Source organism: Periplaneta americana, chromosome 3 (genome assembly GCF_040183065.1).
Source record: "Periplaneta americana isolate PAMFEO1 chromosome 3, P.americana_PAMFEO1_priV1, whole genome shotgun sequence".
Classification (NCBI taxonomy): Eukaryota; Metazoa; Arthropoda; class Insecta; order Blattodea; family Blattidae; genus Periplaneta; species Periplaneta americana.
The window spans coordinates 69,430,183-69,451,434 of NC_091119.1; the positions used below are offsets into that span (position 1 = coordinate 69,430,183).

Sequence of the window (21,252 nt, forward strand, 5' to 3'; positions counted from 1 at the left end):
AGAAAAAAGAGATAATAAAAAAGAACAGGACAAGGAAAAAGAAGAAAAGAAAGGAAAGGAAAAGAAAAGGAGATAATAAAAAGAGGAGGGAAGAATGAAAAAGGAGAAGAAAAGGGAGAAAAAAAGAAGGAAAAAGAAGAGAACAAGGAAATGAAGAGAGGAAGGAAAAAGAATAGGAGAATAAGTAAGAAAAGAGAAGAAAAATAAGAGAATGAAAGAAGAAAAAATGGGAGAAGAACACAGAAAAGAAAAAAGGATAAAAGAAAAAATGAGGAGAATTAAAAAGAAGAGAGAATTAAAAAGAAGAGGAGGGGAGAAAAAAGAAGTGGAGAAGAGAAAGAAAAAAAGAAGAGAAAAGAGAAGAAAAAATAAGAGGTGAAAAAGAAAAAGAAGATGAGAAGAAGGGAAAAGTAGAGGAGAATATAAAAGAGGAAAGAAGAAGAAAAAAGAAGAAAGGAAAAGAGAAGGAAAAGGAGAGAGAGGGTAAAAGAAGAGAAGAGAAATATTAAAATGAGAAAGAAGATTAGATAAATTGAAAAGTTGACGGGGAAGAAAATGAGGAAATTAAGGGTAAAATCATTGGAAATATATTCTCAGCATCTTTTATACATATTTTATACAAGTAATTTCGTTCAGTGATATTCGGCCGAGTTGTACAGTTCGTCTCCACACTGCTTTACTCTGAAATAATTGTGTTTAAAGTGTCAATGTTTTATTTCTGAACACTGTCACACTCCCATCATTATCCAACGCCACAGATCGCGTAGCATTACACGTACCAAGTGGAACGACATTCTGAATTCATCAGCCATGACGAACGGTGTTCGAGTTGCATGCTTGCAGCGATAGATCCTCAACATCGGGGCAGAAATAGTCAGGCTTCAAGGGGAAACGTGTCCTGTAAGAGTCCATCAGCAAGCCGTTCGACATGCATGAATCGTGATTTCATCACTTAAGCGGTAATTCCTGCAATTCTGGATGTCTACTGCAACAGGCGTTAAAACCGAAACAAAATCGGTGCAGCGAAACTTCTAAGCTCCCAATTACGCGAACATCAATTTAAAATAGTAATTACGTAATTTTATCAGTAAATCGAACCAAGGTCAGCTACGGTGGTAGTCACAAGCGTTACCGATGACAGAACTTTGCCGCAAGTGTCAATATCGTTGAAATGCTAAGAAAAACTGAAAGTTCCATTATAATTTTATTTAGGCTCTACCTTCTCCCATAGATGTACATTATTAGTCGCACAAGACAGTTCTGTTTTCTACAGTTTGTCTCTTTGGCACTTACAGCCCTTTTTATGTCCAGTTTTCAACTGTTCAAATCAAACTTATTTTGATGAGCGTTCTTCCTGGTCACCAACTACAAACAAGTTAAAGAACTGTCTTTTACACGGGTAAAATAAAGAAACAAGATTTCAACGAATAGTGTGTTTCAAACTATAGTTTGGTCAGTCCAGATATACTGTATTTGTCAGTATCAATTTCATAATTTGTATAATAAAGACGTTAAGTAAGAAGCTATTCAAGAAAGTAACACTAAATGAAAGCCATAAAAGAGTGATTATTTTGTTAATTCCTTGCAAATATTCTTCATTACATTTCATTTCACAGCATTACTGCATGTTTTGTATTTGACATAATATATTTTTTTTAATTTCATAATCGTAACATTACTTCAGTTAAAACACTGATATATATAATTTCGATTTAAGAGTAGGTTATTTTACGACTCTTTATCAACATCTAGGTTATTTATCGTCTGAATGAGATGGTGATAATGCCGGTGAAATGAGTCCGGGGTCCAACACCGAAAGTTACTCAGCATTTACTCATATTGGGTTGAGGGAAAACCCCGGAGAAAACCTCAACCAGGTAACTCGCCCCGACCGGAAATCGAACCCGGGCCACCTGGTTTCGCGGCCAAACTTGCTAACCGTTACTCCACAGGTGTGGACCATCAATTTAAGATTTGGCAAAAGAAGGTATCAAATGACAGACAACATTAACTTAATAAATGGATCGTAAGCAGAGAAAAGGAAAAAGCAGAAAATGGTAAAATTGGAGAATGCTCGGTTTACAGTGAAAGATCAGTCTTTGGGCGGAAAACTATGAATGAAAATAAACAAGGCAAATCTGAAATAGAAGGCAAAATTTTAGATCCATATTCTATGAAAGAAAGCAAAGAAATTTATCAAAAATCTTTCGATTTTGTGTTAGTGCCACTGGAATTTTCTAATCGAAATGTGCAGAAGACGGAAGCTTTATTCACTTACAGCGATTTGGAGGGGGGGGGGGTGAGTGTGACTTCACATTTAGCAGGAAATAATAGTCTAGAACGAGTTTATACAGAAAAAAAAATATTTTGTTAAAGGTTTGTTATTTAGTTCCTGTAGCAGTTAGAAAGCCAGTGATTTTAGGACCCATAACCATTATTATGTCTTTCTTTGCTTTCGTTCAGAGAATGCTTCCCTAAATTCCTGCCGCCTTTCTTCAGAATCGTTCTGAAAATTATATATTATATTGTACATCCACTGGTAATTCCTGCAAGTGGATATTTCTCAGAAGTCTTGTTCAAGAAATGAAAATTTTAAATTTATTTGAATTAACTTCTGCCATCCAAAAGTCATTCATATTTTATATGTCATACAGCATTGCAATTTCTCATACTATGCAGTTCCACTTTACTGTATACACATAAGTAACACTTATTAAATTAAACTTAACTTAGTACGACTTCCTAGCGAAGTATAAATATCAAACATACAAGTTAATGTGTTCCAATAAATATGAAGTCATTCTTATTAAGTGAGTAAGTCACCAACTATGAATATCGGTCTAAGCTTCTTTAATAAACCGTAGAATATCACTACTCGATACTCACTTCCAACCTATAATATTGACAACAATAACTACAATAAAGGTGAGCTGAATTTGGATTATGAAGACGAAGGCTGTGCGAATTATAACTGGATTTCGTGACTAGGTGCCACGATAATTAGCACAGAATTCGTTAAAACTAGCCTACTGGTTCGGAAGAACTATGGACACTGTATCACAATGCTCTCATAGGAACTACCCGTATCCTTCGAAATGTTGTTGAAAAATAGATTCTTTAAATATAATCTAAGGAAAATGGATGTAAACTGAAGTAATGTTCGATGCACAAGCGACAAATGCAAATGTCTAGGATAATAACAATACTAACAAAACTAATAGTAATTACACCATTACACGTAAGTAGTCTGGCATTACAAAGCGAGAAATTTCAACATTAATTTACGATTTGAAGGTGTGAAATAAACTCAGAACATCAAGATAATTTTATTTAATTTTATGTAGGCTACAATACAAATTATTAATGCTTCTGAAAGAGCATGCCACATTTTCCGTAAATATCTTAACTAACAATCAAAACAATTCACGTAACAGTGAACAAGGAGGAGGAAAATAAAACACTTCTAAGTAGCGTGACAAAACGTACCGTACAGCACAGAACAGAACTTTATGAATAGTTCAGTACCTTAAAAGTAGCGCAATTCGCGCATGTGCTGCACAGAGAAGCGACAGTATTTCAGGTTAAGTTGTCTTGAAATGTAAGATAGTAGGCAAAGATGTTTACTTTGCAATTTGTGGCCCCGTCAAAGTAGAATGTAGAATGTGTAGGTCAGAATCCTTTGCAAAGAAAATTTAATTCACTTTACACAAGTTTTCATACATCATGTATCTAAAAAAATAATGTGCTTCTCATACATAAATTTATTACGAGTTTTTCATATTTTGTACGTAAACACAAATTATCTCCTGAACATAGGGCAATTTGATCGTTATGCAAGTTATATATTCAGTATGCCTACTAGCTAATGAACATTTAAGAGAAAAGACAATAGGCCTAGGTTGAATATTCTTCAAATGTATTTGAAATGTACAAAACATATATTTTACTTCTCTCTCATGAAAGTAGAATCTCGATGGTGTTGGCAGAAATCTCGTATGTCAAAAAATTCAAATTTACAGGACAGCGAAAAAAAAAATATTTTGATAATGAACAAATATCCGACGTAAGAGTATACTTAAATCTCTTTTAGTGTGTATCCATGCCCTGACTTAAGATGCGTTTGCAGAAGGTTCGGGAAGGCTTCTTTGGTAGAAATAAAGTGTAATCTCATTTTTTTGCACACAAGGTTGCTTTTCAACACCACAGCATCGATATACGTACAAATTTCTACTACCTGTACTACTATATATACTAAAATATTATGTAAAGAAGAGTAAACGAATTATTTCTGAGAAGTTTCCAGGAATATTTTTATGTCGAGGTTCACATCGAAAGTCTTCTAATTCTGTACTAGATAAAATAGACTATAAATACGGTCGTTTTAAATAACTAGGTTTCGTTCGTAAGCAACTGGATATAATTTTGTAAATATCAGGTCTTTCAAACACTGTATATATTTGCAGAGCAAACAGTTCCGTGTAACTAAGGAAAAAGCCGCTACGTAAAATTTATTAGATACTGCATCCCATGTAGAATAAAGAAAATGAGCCATAACCCTTTCTACGAACAATTGAACATTTAACAAACCAAAATCTTCCCACTTAAAGCACACAAACCTCTTTCCGTGAAAGAAATTCTTCAAATGAAAACCATTAGAAAGAAACTTCAATAATTATTCTAGTGTCGAAATACAAAAAGCACGTCTATACAGACACTTTAACTTGACCTTCTTGCAATACTCTTTGATATCAGCTGTTGGTTCACTCTGTATGTATTGTATATTCACAGCAAATGTCTAATAAACGTTCAGGTAGAAGCACCCACGGTAATTTAAATATGCGCCAATTTTCAGACTGATGTAGAATGAAAATTAAATTTCACAATCTTCTCTACGAATCTAACCATAAATATTATAAACTACGTGTTCACGCACACTTCACCTTTACTATTAGGCGGTACTTGATTTATTCTGTTTTATAACACCATCACTGGGACTGACACGGCAAATTATTCATTTTTAATTTCAGATTCAGCAAAAGCAAACAGAATTTCTATTAAATAGAGGTTTCTTTTCGATTGATCCACTATATTTCGCAAAAACACGACACCATTTTGTAAATATTAAGTGATTCACACTATTGTATGTGTGTATGCAGAGCAACTTAAGTAATACATATGTAATGAATGAACTAATAAATAGGTCTACTATAATTAGTGTTAGAAGTCGGACTTTAACCCATCTACAACAAAAATGAAACAAAACATACCCGTCGCTAAGAGCCACTGGCAGCCTTGTGAACACGCCAACTTTTCACACTACCGCACTGCACTGCTAACATCAGTCACTACTACAACCCACCGCACTCCACGACCAACTAAAACCGAGAGTGAGGTAACCTCGCGGTGAGGCGGGCGACTCTCTCTTTCGCTCGACTTGAAGTTCCCGCGTCGTGCGTGCGCCGTGAGAAGAGTGTTCACTTCGTTACGTGTAATATCTGCTTGCTAAACCAATTCCTATTATTGGTTGTGATGTAATTCAAAACCGGTATCTTGTAGCCAGTGTACCGAGATCGAAGCAAGTTCTCCTTGCCGCAGCTGTGGCATGCACATTCAGATTCTGCTCACATTTGCAGAAAACAGAGCATTTCAGATGCATATCATACAGTTATCTTCCTCGCGTGCCGCCATCGGTGACCCACGTAGTTCCCATACTTTCCCCTGACCTAAAACATTCCGATGACCAAACCAGACCGTGAGCAGACTTTTGGGTGAAAAAAAGGTTCCTTGCCTAACGACTCGGCGTCATGCTGACCCCATACCTCGATTTATGTTAGTCTAGTTTATGCTAAAAATTTCCATAAACAGACAAGTGACTTACAAATTTACATGCCAATATAAATCTTAAGACGCCGAATACTTTGAAGAGTAGCATGAAATGTTCCATTCTACCAGTACTGCATTAACTTGTTAACGGAGACAATCCAGATGAGTAACATCTTGCACGTCACACTACAGTAGGGGCAGATTGGTGTAACTTGAAGCATATGCGCATATCACAATCTAGTATATACAGTCAAGAAGCTTGAGTTGTTGAGGGTACTATTTCGCATTGTCTGTGAGGGGGGGGGGCGATAGTACCGATCCTAGTGGTTAGCAACTATCTATGGATGCATATTCCCTACGTATTGAGCTTCGTGACTGTATATACTAGACTGTGCGCATTATGTTAGCCTTTTGGGGACATTACCGTGTATCAGCTTCGTATCCCTTAAAATTGATTAAAAATGAGCAATTCTAGCATTAGGCCTACATGTAACACTCCCTTAATAATTTTGTTTCACACTCCACAAATTATATCACTTGAAATCTGAAAACGTTTAAACATGCGTTTATATGTGTAAGATATTCATAGGTTTGGCTCATAGTTCCTAGGCTAATTTCACCTTTTCACTGAATTAATCAATACATGCATAAAGTAAGTGTGAGCTATGGACTGTTATACTATGAATGAACACTTTTTCTCCTCTTTGTTCATTTAGTATGATGAAAAAAAGTCGAAGACGATGTTTATCTATAGGCAGAGGTAATGAAAAAAGGTGAAGAATGTGAAAAGGTAAAACTAATAAAAATGGCTACCTAAATTTATATTTTAGCTATTTTTGAAAGATGTCTTTTGTGCCTTATAGTTCGTATTTAATTTTGAGGCTTTCCTTTACATTAGGCCTCCTCCGCCTATGACATTTCAAGTGAAGAGCTTCGACGTGATGATTTTGTAAGATTATTTTAAGAGCAAATGCCCATGAACGGAAGTAAAAGTAGTTCTTTTGGCTATCCAGATAATAATAATTAGACCCAACACAGACGGCTAACGTTCATGTCTCGACTCTGAAATAGGCCTACAGAAATACAGCCATCTTATCGAGAGCTAAGGTCGGAAAAAAAACAATTTAACATTACATAGCGTGCAAGGCCCGTAGATATGGTAACAATAATTGTGTTGCCAATGCTATAAGCTTAGAACTTGGGAATGTTTAATGCTGCTTTACTTGCTTCCAAGTCTGTTGAGTCTCTGAATCTGAGGTGCAGTGTAACCGCTCATTACGTCCATTTTGTTAGATGCGAAGGAAATACAGTACTTGGTTACAATTAGTAGATATATTTCCTCATTTTATGTACCACAGTTTCGTATAAAACGTAAAGTATTATACATTGTTTCCAAGACGTTGGTAACCCTGCATTACGTCATCATTCCTCCCCACATCGCTTGACCGCTTATCTGCCTGTCCCACTTCTCGAATAATGTAGTCCGAAACGTCAACGAAGTTAAGGCTAACACACAGATGGAAACCCAACATTCTTCGTCTGAAGGCATTAAGTACTGTAGTATAAATACAAATATATGAACGTGGGTTCCACGGGATGAAAAAGTAGATGGTTTCATGTAATAGGTCTACTACATGTAAAATATTTCTCTTATCAATAAAGACAAATTTCGATATCAGGGACGACCATTACTCGGTTCGAAACTCTTGGCAACGCATATCTCCATGGTAATAATGGGGCCTTTCTCAGAATGGGAATATTTCGATTAAAGGATTTTTATCTGTTAGCGTCATTATGTGCATCTATGAGGTGTGAAACCCAGTTCGAATATAATGCTCAATATTGGAAAGTAACCAACCATTTTGGAAACGAAGTCTGCGTCTATGTCATTTCAAGGAATTTCAACAATTATCCTATTTGTTTACGGGATGGAAATTTCAGTTAAAACTAAAGTAATGGGATTCATCGAAAAAATCATCTCCGCAGAAAAATTTGCCTTTATAATAAACCTGTAGAACAGATCTCATGTTTTAAATATTTGTGTTATCATTTGCGCTATTAACAAGAAAAATATATTTCTACAAAGTTGAATTACTTTAACTATGCAATGAATACCATTAATAACATTTTCAAATCTTTAAAAACATACAAGAATTAAAGCCTATAAAACACTGGCGAGACCTGTTCTCATGTAAGGAAGTGAAGCTTGGACGTAGGCCTAAATGTGATGAACACCGAATCACTACCAATGAAATTAAGTTTTTAAGAAGAATAGATTACACATGAAGAAAAATTTGGACATTTAGAAAGAATTAAATATTGATCCAATTTTAGAGACAATTCAAAATTATAGACAGGAATGGAAATCTCCTAGAGGCCTACTCAGGATGCCTAGAACAAGGATACCACGCCAAGCACTAACTAAATAACCGCCCTTTAGCATCAAGATCTTTGGGCCTTTCGCTGAAACGATGGAGTGAGACCGTAACAGGCCACCAGACTTAATACGTGATAAGAAGAAGAAAAAGAAGAAGAAGAAGAAGACGACTTCTATTTGTTATTTCAAAGTTTTTAACATACTTCTCTAAAAGAATTCATTTTGGGGTTTCAAATTTTACAATTAAATTTTTCAATTCCTTTATAAGAGTTGGAACTGTCATTGTCCCTCTGTCCGCTTTTCATGTGGAGAATTGCTCATACCATATAATGCAGTCGTCTAAATGTATTGTAACTTGAAGCGTAGCTAGTTGTATTGGAAAATTTGCAGGCACCTTCTGGGGCCCTTCAACTCATTAGTAGAGCTCGGATTTTTAAGTGCTAAAAATCGGGAAAATATTTATTTTTATGTGCTAAAAATCGGGAAAATATGCAACAAAATATGAGAAATATTTAATTATGTTTCAATTATTTTATGTGAATATAAACAATACACAGTACTCACCAGTATAAATTATGCGGTCTTGGTAACTGCTGAAGAATTACAGTACATAACGAGATTCATCCGCAAGTTATCCATCACAAATGACACGATTATCGCGGAACACTGTCTTGTACTGAGAAAAAGAGCGCCCTGGCCATTGAGAAATAACATGCAGTCCCTAGAGACATGTTTAAGATTGGAAACGAAAGCAGAGGCAGCTGTTGTTTATGGAATTATAATATTGCTTCCTGAATCAGCGTTATGATAACTTACAAGGCACTCCTAAATGACATATCAGTGTTAATGTGTGTTAGTTACAGTACAATTTTTTTAGTGGTGACAGTTCTTATCGCTTGTAGTGAGGGAGGGGATTGCATTTCCACAGGTCCACAGATAGGCAATTCCGAGAAACAGTTGCCAGCTATCACGTATAAGCAACTGCACTGAACATTCGGGTGATGATTAATCTGAAATGGGGCTTTTATCGAAAATTATTTGATAAAAACTAGTTTTATGTGAATACAGTATTTGAAAATATGTATTTGCATAAAAAATTCAAAATACGTGTCTTATGTGAAATAAAATTTAAAATACATACTCAGGTGACCTTGTCCGTAACTTAAAACACAATTACGAGTTTCTATTACAGTGCAAATAAAATATTTATTTACCTAAGAATCCTAGCCCTACTCATTAGCAAGGAGACAACATCCAAGTTGCTTCTTGCTTTCATCTCGAAGAATAAAAGAGAAAGTGGGAAATTAAATTAAATTAATGTCTGAAATTTAGAATTGTCCCCTCGATTGACGGTTACAGCGAGGATTATGTTCCAAGTGTATCCTAAATATTTTTAATTTTGTTATTTTATATTTCTTAACGTACGAGACCTCATGAACATTGTTTGTTAAAAACCGTTACTTCCGTTTTTTGTTTAATAGTTCTGAATTGAAAATATCAGCAGTTAATTATGGTTTGCAGACCATCAATTTATTATTTTAGCTCATTAATAACATGTTTCGCATAATGAATCTTTTGTTACTTGCGTTAATGTTTTAATAAAATGAAACACTGTATTCTTGTCTCTTTCTCAGTCTCCTGGCATGAAAATGGATTTTTATTTCCTCGGCCAAGACTCTCATGATTAGTCCGCTGAATTAAGAAACAAATACTAGAACTAGTGCCGCACTCCACATAAATACTTCTACATTTTAACTTCGAGTTTGTTGAATTATCACTTCAATATTCAGAATGGCCTGAGGCGATGGAAATTCACTACGGACGTCGAAGATTAGACTACTGCATAACATGAGCTTTCCTCACAAAGCTGACAGACACATATATCGCTTTCCAGCTAACAAGAAAAGCAGGCACTACTCCATCGTTCATCAATACAGGGTGTGTCAGGAAGAAAGGTACATGCTGTGAGGTGCGATAATATTGGTGATTCTGAAAAAAAAAAAAGTTTATATCAACATATGCCCTGTTCTTAACAGTATCTGACATACAGCTTTTTAAAAATCACGGGTGTCAATATCATGTCCTTCATCAGCACTCATATGTGGATGCAACCGAACCGACATCAGGTTGTAGTACAATGAATTAAACGTATCCTGGGCGTTGGATCAGTCGCGTTGGAGTAATTTCTTGGCCACCGAGGTCACCCGACCTTACTCCGTTGGTTGGCTTCAGAGCGAAGTCTATAAGCGCAAAGTGGAAACAATGAAGGAACTTCTCGCTCGAATTTTACATGTTTGTGCTCAAGTACAGGAATGCCTGAATCAGTTCTGATCAACAACACAGCAGCTATCTACAGGAGCTGTAAAGCGCATTGAAGTTGACAGTGGACTTTCTGAACATGTTCTGTAAAGAAAAGCACACAATTAAACATAACATAAGGTAACAATGTTTTAATTTACTATCACCTGCACTTTTCCCGTTCCTCATTGTTTACATTAGTTTTCTCCGAAACTGTTAAGAACAGAACATATGTTCATATAAACTTTTTTGTTCAGAATCACCAATGTTTTCATCCCTCAACCATGCATCTTCCCTTCAGACTCACCCTGTATGTCTCTTGTATTAGTCTGCAATGTGCTTCATTATAGAATTACCTACAATGCACTGTGATACTACACAAATGAAACTGATTTAAGTGCCAGTTGAAACTTCGTAAAGTGCCAGCTGCTTCTAGGAAGTCATATTAGCTCTAACTTGTTCATTTGTTATTTCCTCACGTTACTATAGCAACTATTTATTGCTGTTACGTGCTCCTTCTGAAGAGCCTCATTTTATGCGAAAATATTCTGCGTGTTGCTTAGCTCGAGATATTAACTGTGAGTCGAGAAAAATCCAGAACAACGTTTCATACTTACCTATTAACTCCAGAATAAGTCTATTATACCAACAGAAGAATGATTACAGGTTAGTAAAGGTATTAATGAACACCACCATCAATATAGTTACAATTTATAAATTCGACCACTTCCTTTTGTGCGAGATCGCGCGTATTTGCTTGGTTTCCACACAAAACCAATCCGCGAAAAGTCTAAAATTCCACATTCAGTATTCCCAACCTAACACACATAACAATTTCCCTTTTCTTACCGCTTAAGTGACATATTGATTTTACTGCTTTAGACTTTTAACATATTATTTTTAGAGACGTTCAATATAGTAATAATTATAAATTGGAAATTTACCACTGCAATTTCACTTAAATTGCACTGTTAATTAATGTTTTTAAATATTTTCAAAAATTAAGTAAACTCTACAACTCCACTACAGTTACTGCATTCGTGATGCAAGTAACATTAAGGAAGCCGTGAAAAAATCAACAAGATTCCAGACTCATCATAGACTGGGGGAAAAAAAGACAGACGTATATCACGGCCTGCTGGAGTAAAGTAAACACAGAAAACATTTTAAAGCAACAATGTTGAAGATAGATATTTTTGTTTTGCAAATTTGCTGTCATTGAACAGAAACCAGGATGGAGATTTCATTGCAACTAATTAGAAATTCCTCTTTCAGATATGTAATAAACGATCTTCGCACAAAATACTGTACGATACACGAGCGGTATGTTTTCTTTCAATTCTCGGAAATTAAAAAAGCCCAACTACGTTTCGCTTTTTCAAACTTTTCCTCGAACATGAAAACTTCAACAAAGCGCTCTTGTAACGCATATTACTATTTTTCTTTTCAAATAATACCATTGTACTCGTATTATGGGTATGTAGCAACTGTCATTGATAGACAAATTAAATCACAGTTACTAAATGTAAATTAAATTAATCCAACAAATAAATAGCACGTATACGAAGACAGCATGGGGTAGACGGTAGCGTCGCGGTTAAGGCCTTGCTCTACAAGCCGGAAGGTCACGGGTTCTATTCCCAATGGAGTCATGGATTTCCTCCATTGATCTAATTCTTACGACTACACTATGGTTCTGGAGTTCACTCAGCCTCTCAACAGAAAGAAGTGCCAAGATCTTGCCTATTTCCTTGAGATTAAAGGCAGCAAGCACATAGGACTGACATCCCTCCTGCTACTAATATCGATTGTTTGGAAAAGGTGGGAGCCTTAATCTCCCTCTACCCTGTGAGTCTCCAAGGCTTATAATAGAGATACTGTATACTTTGCTTCACAGAGGCAGGTACACAGGTGACTTGCCAGAAAAAACTCGTCCGTATCTGAAATGCCAAAAACTTATTTCCGTCAATATTTCGTAACATCACATCACTTGCAGTTTTTTTTATATAAAATCAGTTAATAAATATTTTAACATATAGCAGCAATTTCAAGTTTTCTTTATATTAACTCTTTTTTCTTAGTCTTCAAAGAATATTTTTAGACTATCAACCATTTTTTCCATAATCTAGTCACTATCTCTCTTGTGATTCTTTTAGCTCTGTATTTTCCTTCTGAAAAGTTCCCTTCTGCTATTTATATAGTTCTTTTGTGAACCATCTTGATAAACGTTAAATTCTTTATTTTTTTCTTGAAACATTTCTCTAAATATTAATTCAAAAATGGATTTTGAACATAAAGTTCTAATTAGGAAAGACTACACAATGTATCTAAGATTGTTGTCCTTGCACTTCTAAAGATAGCAGAAATCAGAATTAACGAAAACAATAAAGAAATACAACTAATTTTTTAAAAGAAGTAAAAACTGGATAACAATTTAGAATAATACAAATTGTAAAGGGCAATGTGTTGAAAGATATCTTCGAAGGTTTAAAAGATGGGTTGCCTGTTACAAACCATAAGGAAAAGAAACTGCATAGAATTTAGAAATTCAATAAACAAGGTCGGTATCGCGAAGGTGACGCCTCTGTTCGCATATGTTATATGAAATGGCCGTCGTCGTGAATCGGGTCCCGGGATAGCTCAGATGGAAAAAGCGCTCAGCGCGCAAAGATGAGAGATCCTGTGTTCGATTCCCGGTGCCAGAAGGAATTTTTCTCCAATAATAGGCATCTACACGTTGACTACATATAGGCCTAGTCTTGATTATTCAATGACGACAGCGAGGTCTCATATATGAATATACTCGTATATATCAATATTTTATTTTTTTATTTTTATTTTATTAGGTTATATCAAATACTGTAGATACTAATACCGGAAAGCTGGCTCTCATATGTGCGACATCAACTAACAGCGCTCCAAGCGGAAAGGTTTGAATAAGTTGACGAGAGGGTCGGCCGTGCGAGAGGAGATCGAAACATTTCTTGTGTTGCCTGCAGCGAGCTAGAAGTAAGAATAGTTGCCTGTCTAAGAAGCTGTGATGCTAGCAAATATGATTGCAATATAAAATGTTTCGAAATATAATATTGTAAGCCTTATAAAGCACAAAATTTATCTTGTTATAGATAACTTGGAGAATGCTAGAACTCCTAAAAGACAAAAAATTTCGTCTGAGAAAAAAATACGTTTCTTACTAACAAACTAAGGAATGCGCAGAAAATTATGTCAAAACAAAGGAAACTCATTGAAACCCTGAGAGCTGACGTACAAAAATTGAAAAAATCTCATTCATCTTTAGAATGTGTTCAATTGCTGGTAGAAGATTCATTTCTTAAATCTCAGTTGAAGCTAAGAAAAAGAAAACCTAGGGGAAGGCGATATACCGTGTATGACAAAAATTTCGCACTGGCATTGCATTATGCTTCACCGAATGCATATCGATACTTGAGGAAGATTTTCTGTCTGCCGACTATTCGCTCCTTACGTAATTGACTGCAACAATTGGGTGTTGGTCCAGGTTTCAATGAGACAATAATGCAACTTCTTAAGATAAAATCGAGAAGTCTGACACCAGCTCAGAGAGTTGTTTCCATTGTACTTGACGAGATATCTTTGAAACAAAGTTTCTCGTATATTGCAAAATCATATTTATTCGATGGCTTTGTAGAATTTGGACCGTACGAGAGTCAAAATGAAACAAAAAGTGAAGAATTGAAACCCGCAAATCAGGCTTTAGTATTTATGATTAGGGGCTTGCAAACCAACTACAAGCAGATAATAGGATATTTCCTATCTAATAAATCCACGCCCGGTGATGTTCTAAAGGATGTTCTTTCCGAAGCCTCCGCGAGGTTAGGAAATGTGGCTATTTTCCTAAAGTAGTCGTTAGTGGCCAGGCAGCCAGTAATATTAGAATGAGGAATTTATTGGGATGCGAGGTTGATAAACCATTTATTGAAATAGATGGAGAACAACTTTAAGCGGCACGGCCTTTCGTACAAAGATGAAGTATACAAGTGGCAACATGTTGTTGAACTGTATAATAAGGATAAAGATATGAATCCTCGATTATGCTCAAATTTGAGACAAAAACATATAGAAGTTCCACCTTTCTCGCCAATGAGGGTTTGTCTGTCTGTACAGGTGCTAAGTCATTCAGTCAGCAAGGCCATAAAAACTCATGTATAGTTTCAGTCACTATCTGAAGAAGCTCTTCAAACAGCCGAGTTTATAGAGCTAGTGGATCGTGGATTTGACTATTTTAATTCATCGACCATGAACAATGCTAAATCCTCACGCAGGGCTTTACAAACTACTTCTTGTCATTGGACGACTCTACAAAAACTGGAAAGTCTGTTTTCAAAACTGAAAATTCTGAGCGAAAAAAGGACAAACCCTCCTTGCTTTAAGGGTTGGAACAAAATTTTAACTTTCGGTTCCTGCTTAAAAGACGTATAACACAAGACTATATTGAAAATATTTTCTCTATTGTGCGTTCTAAGGGTGGTAATAACATTACCCCTGACAGCTGTAAATTCAAGTCTGCCGTCAGAGGAATTATGAGCTGCCAGCTCTTAACACCTTCAGAGATAGGCAACTGTGAAATTGAAGTCAGTGATTTTTTAGTTACGAAGAAGGAGATTGAAGAAAGTTCATTTAGAATCTGCAGTGATTATCCAGCAACAGAAAACAGTTTTGTAGAAACCGCTGAACTTGAAGAGGATAATCATGATCAGTGTATGATTTCAGATAATGCACTAACATATGTGATAGGGTGGGCTTGTAGCAGAATACCACATGAGACATGCAAACTGGAACTAGCTAGTTTCAAATCTGAAAACTTGACAGGCATTTATCAGCACATTGCAAATAAAAAGTATGACAGTGCTAATTTTCTAATTCCCACAAGTTATTCAGTTTCTTTATCTAAAATTATTCGATCAACATTTCACACGTACTTCAGAAAAATTCTTTCATCAAGCAGACAAGGTGTAAAAACCAAGATAATGGCCCTTATTTTTGAAAAATAGATCAAACTAATTCAGTATGTAAAGATTGTAAACATGTTTTCGTTAATAAGTTCCTTAACGTAATGATCAATTGTTTTGTAAAATATGAATGTGACAGAATAAGTTGTAGAACAGTGACTGGAAAAAAGAACAGAAAGGCTAAAAAAAGTAATGCATCAGTAACCTGGAGAATAGCTAATGGGACAATTAAGAAGTATGCACTGTAGCTTTAATGTTGTTTTTCACCAAAGTGATATCTCTTTTAAAACATCTTATAATATTATTATTAGCATCATAATGTTAGTTCAATAGTTATGACAATTAAATTAACGAGAATGTAAATCTGACCGTTCTGTAATGATTTCTTTAGCTCTCATGTAATACTGTATAGGCCTACCACAATTCCTCCCAACCCCTCCTAGCTATGTACGCAATCAAATTCAGTAGAGAGCTTCGTACGGTATTTGAAGCAATACATATTGGAAGCATTGTTCAAACCAAGCCGCTAGACAGCGCTAGTGTTCTCGTGTCGCCGCCCGACACCATGTTAATCGCGTTGCTTTCGATTATTAGTTCTCTACAGTATTTGGTTATATTACGACGCTTTATCAACATCGTAGGTTATTTAGCGTCTGAATGAGATGAAGGTGATAATGCCGGTGAAATGAGTCCTGGGTCCAGCACCGAAAGTTACCCAGCATTTGCTCGTATTGGGTTGAGGAAAAACCCCGGAAAAAACTTCAACCAGGTAACTTGCCCCGACCGGAAATCGAACCCGGGCCACGTGGTTTCGCGCCCAGACGCGCTAACCGTTACTCCACAGGTGTGTACTATATATCAATATTAACAGTATTCAAAACTATTATCGAAAATGAACATAAAGCCATTTAAATATGCACTTCTGCATTCACGACTTTATGTCAAATGCAGGTAGTAGGCCATTGATGATACAAAGAAGTGGAGTTCAGTCGGCGTCGTAAATAGAGTCCCGCCATAGCTCAAATGGAAAGAGCACTCAGCTCGCAAAGCTGAGAGGTCCTGGGTTCGATTCCCGGTGTTGGAACGAATTTTTCTCCATTAATAAGTATCTGTGGTTTCTGAACACATAAGAGTTAGTAAACCAAATTGAAGCAGAATTGCTGGGTAACTTTCGGCGTTGGAACTAGAACTCATTTCGCCATTATAATTACAATTCCCCTCTTTAATATAATAATCTCCGTTTCTTTCCCATATTCCGGGCTTGCTCCCATGTAGAGTCGGCTGCAGGCAGCCACCGATCTTAGACGCAGTGGTATGTGATCATTAGTTGCTAGTGGTCGCGCTATGTACAGTTGGCTCTCCAATGGACTCATGACAGCTTATGAGACCGGGATTGATGCCTACGCGGAAAGGTAAAGAGATTCTACAGGATGTAGGGGAGTTCGGAGGCGGCCCCCAGGGGAATCTGTAGTGTGGAGTCCTTAGGGCACGCACAACATTCTATTCTGAGTAATACAGTGGGTCCACTCAAGCGGCCTACGTGCGAGCTTGTGCCCCTTTCCTCAAAAGGAACTAATAGACAACTACAATGGACGAAGTTTTTGAAAAACTGTAGCTTTCCTCATACTTACTTTGTCTATTATATATTGTTTTTGTAAGGTTTTTGCACTGCTATTTGTGTTTTTTCAACTTAATTTTTATGAAATTACAAGTTTCATTTAGGTTATAAAAGTGAAGTTAATCTTTCACAAACCCAGATTCATTTTAAAAAAGGGTCATCTCCACGAAAGAAAAATAATTTTCCTGGGCATTCTGTATGGCCAGCATTGACTACAGTATGTAGGCTATTTATATCACGTCCTTTAATTATTATAAAAAATTGTTTTAATTTTTCGGCATTATTTAAAATATTTTTTTGCTTCTCTTGTAAAATTTAATGACGTGGAGATTACCCATTTTCAAAATGACCGATTCAATTTCTCTCTCTCTCTCTCCTCTCTCTCTCCCTCCCCCCCTCTCTCTCTCTCTTTCTCTCGTACGGAGGAGGAACCCGAAAGTTTGCACTGCAGCCTGAGGCTTAATGTGCTTACCACTCCTAAGAAAAGGATTTCACTACACTGAGTTACACTGAGATCGGCTTAGAAAAGAAAATTATAAAACTGGTATAGAGATCGTAGGTTTACTTTTGTTAGTACTAGTGATTTTATTAACTGAATATTGCTTTGTTAATTGAGTTACTATAGCTGAAGTTAAAAATGTTACGGATATTAGTAAAAAAGAAAATCAAAGGTTGAAAAAAACACTGCGCCTAACAGAACAATCTGCATTTGCATGTCTTGATGTAGGTTAAATGACAGTGCTACCTGCTACTGTAATGACATAACATTTCGAATCACTTTGTACTACTCAATTATGAGTACGTGCACTGAAATGCTTGTTATTCAAAATATACCGAGAAGTCAGAACCAGAAGTGAACCTACAAGTAGGCCTATTATTCTGTAAAAGGTGCAAATTGCTGTCCACGAGTTTATGAGCCACAAATCTCGACGAGCAACTTGCGAAGCTCGCATCGTGTGTACTACGACTCCCACGTTATTCGTTCGTTCATTCATTCATGGCAACCAATGTCGACAGGATTGACCACGCAATTACGTGGGTTTGACAATATTGCGAGAAACGTGCCGGACAGAAGTACAGTATTATCTAATACAGGTGTTTGTTTATAGGTAGTATCACAAGTAGGTGACCTTGTAACTTCAGTTGGATGTTTTCTTCTTTACTTACAATATTAACGTAGTCCTACGTGCTGGTTCGAGTCCTCATGAAGAAGTTTTTCATGAAATTTCGGTGAGTGTATGGGACCGATAACCATCCAGCATTTGCGATGAATTTGAGGAGCTATGATAGGTAGCGAAATCCTATTCCAGAAACCAGTTACAAGGGTTGTGGGAATCAATGATCACACAATAGGCCTACTTCAGTTCTAGTTAGATGATTGTTTACCTCTGCTAAGGTATGTGGATGTTGAGGGCAGTAGCCAGCTTGTCGGTCTTGGCCCTTCATGGGCTATTCGCGTCACGGATTGGATTGAATAAAGTACTAACAGATACATAGATTTACATAAGGTGAAATATTATTAAAATTCTCTGCAGCCTCACGTCAAGGGCTGCCGAACCTTGAAATCTTTCAAATCCAAGTTAGAAAATTATCTTATGACGATTTGACAAACTAACTTACTGTTACAACAAGTGTTGCATTGCATGTTTCCACGTATTCACTACATTCTTTTTTATATTCTAGTGATATTTAACTTATTTTATCTTTTTGTTTTCATATTTCCCGATAATGGTAATATCTATAATGTGATAACTTGAGCTACTTATAAACATAATTTTCCTTACTGTGTGCACCTAAAAATATTGTGTTTATTGCATGCTTTGTACTTCACTATTTTATTATTATTATTATTATTATTATTATTATTATCATTATCTTTATTATTATTATTATTATTATTATTATTGGGCGGATGTTGATGATCTAAAAATGTGCTTAAATGATCATTAAAATGCCCTTAAACTAATGGAAAAATGACATGAAATTAAAAGAAAACGACATTTAAATATTATTCATCGTACTCACACCACAACTTCTTAAAAATTAGTCACCTTGTTCCAATGACTGCCAGCAAATCTCGGAGACAGGAGGCAACTTCCTAGAATTTGGCCAAGATAAAGGAAAAGAACATGCAATAAAATTAAGGTTTTAAGGGAAAACTATAGATTTTAATGAGAATTTACAATGTGTTTCAATCAGGGGTGGCCCATGTCAGTGCCTTCATTCCCCGTCTCCTTCTCCTTCCGCTCTTCACTTTTGTTACCAGACCTTCCAGATGAGGGAGTGTGAATGATAAAACAAACTGTGGACGCAGCGTGCATTCTTGCAATCTTTCTGTTAAAAATACTGTCCAGGACATGGTGAAAGTTTCCCCCCTTCCAAACAAATTCTAAAAACATCCTCGTACCGACAAAAGAACAGTAGTGGTCAAAGTCCTCACTTAAACTAAGCTGCTGTCAAGCATTTTATATTGCTTCCGTTGTGTGAAGTGAAGCCTTCAGTTAAATGAGGGATGGACTTTAGAGTCTATTCTAAACTATAAAACTCAAATTTCACTGTTATTCACTTATATAGTAGGTAATTACTACTGACCTGTTTGTTTAGAAAATGATTTAACAGACCTATCGGTAAAGAAGAAAGTAAAATGCATTCCAAATGAACTAAAACTTCTTCAAAGTATTAAAAATAACCAAAAAATGCCGAAAAAGTATAAAAATGACCTATTAGTTAAAAAACGTGAAAAAATGCAAAATATATAATACAAGAAATTACTTGTTTACGTTGATATTAACATAGAAAGGATTTCTGTATTAATAGGCATCGTCCTAATGTGAAAAATAAGAAGATGACTTTTCATCAAAATCCGCCCCCTAATTATTATTGTCTCATATTTTTATAATTTGTATGTCTCATTTATTTTGACTTGCTGTTCACATTTTATTATGCATTTTCCTTTCTTTCTGTATCTTACATACTATGTCTGATTTCTACTGAATTGTTTATATTATATTATGATTATCTACTTCAGTTTTGTGTGTGTGCTGTACTTTGTAAATTTGTAGTGTTCTTGTATCGCTGTTTTACTCCTGGTTGAGTGTTAGAGAAGGCCGTATGGCCTTAACTCTGACAGGTTAAATCAGTGATGTCAAAGCAAGCACATTTTTCTGACCTTGACGTCGTGCGCGGGCATCAAGCGCTGGGTATTGAAGGTGGAATAAGCAGCCTGTTGGATTAAGAAAACAATGGTGCATAAACTTCAAACGGAACGTGAAATTTTATATGGCTTATTTCTGTTTGATATTATCTATATTGTCTTTAAAACAAAAGTACCAACACCTATTTCTTAATATTGCAGTTAGGTTTTAAACGTCAATGTCATAATAAAGAGTTATGAAGGAATATTCACATATATTCCATAGTAGTATAACTATACTGTACTAAGTGAATGAATCACATCATTCATAAAGAAAGTGATATCCCAAAGTAAGAGACTGAGTATGACATGGTAAGTTGAAATTGATATTGATGGTATCTTTAGCTTTATAAAAGTAATAAATGAACTAATCAAAACAATATTACAATACAAAGCAAAGTTACCTAGGTACTGTATATGTTTTAAGTGTAACTAATATTCCATAACAAAACTCTTATCGCATTATGCTTTTAAGGTGATATTGGTGAACAACTTCCTATCATCAGAATATTAAATTATTTTCTCGAAATCTGCTGACGCTATAGAGCTGACATTTTTACAACACATGGGCAAGTATCTTTTGCTTATGATGTAATAGTAGTTGCTTTTTTAATTCATTTCCTTACAAACATTTTCCATGCGAATATTTTCAAAATTTGTAATACACTATCTTCAGTAATATGTATTTACGGTATATTAGATTTACGAGAACATTTTTCACTACCTGTAAGACTACTAAATAAATAGGCCTATATCTGAAAATTTCACTTTTCTATAATAAAAAAAAGTTGAGAAAATATTCCTTTTGAATAAAAAAAAGCAAACTTGTGAAAAATGAGCATTAAAATTAAAACAGGCTACATTCTTATAATGCAATTATACTTCTCAGACAAATCTAAAAATAAACATGGATACAGTTTTAATAAGTTCTCTTCCCTTTATCCATTGAATCAAT

The 21,252-nt window shown here is 35.6% G+C and overlaps 1 protein-coding gene across 2 annotated transcripts in view; it reads right to left on the reverse strand.

Moving 5' to 3' along the window:
- The window catches only part of LOC138696140 (restin homolog), a 921,493-nt gene that overhangs the window by 832,562 nt on the left and 67,679 nt on the right, over window positions 1–21,252 (reverse strand). Inside the window, exon 1 of one of the 2 annotated variants that reach the window (XM_069820698.1) lies at window positions 5,268–5,395. The exons of the other annotated variant lie outside the window; for it this stretch is intronic. The gene's annotated coding sequence lies outside the window, so the exon portion shown is untranslated. Of the gene's footprint in view, window positions 1–5,267; window positions 5,396–21,252 lie in introns of those variants that run through there. 2 annotated transcript variants of the gene reach the window in all.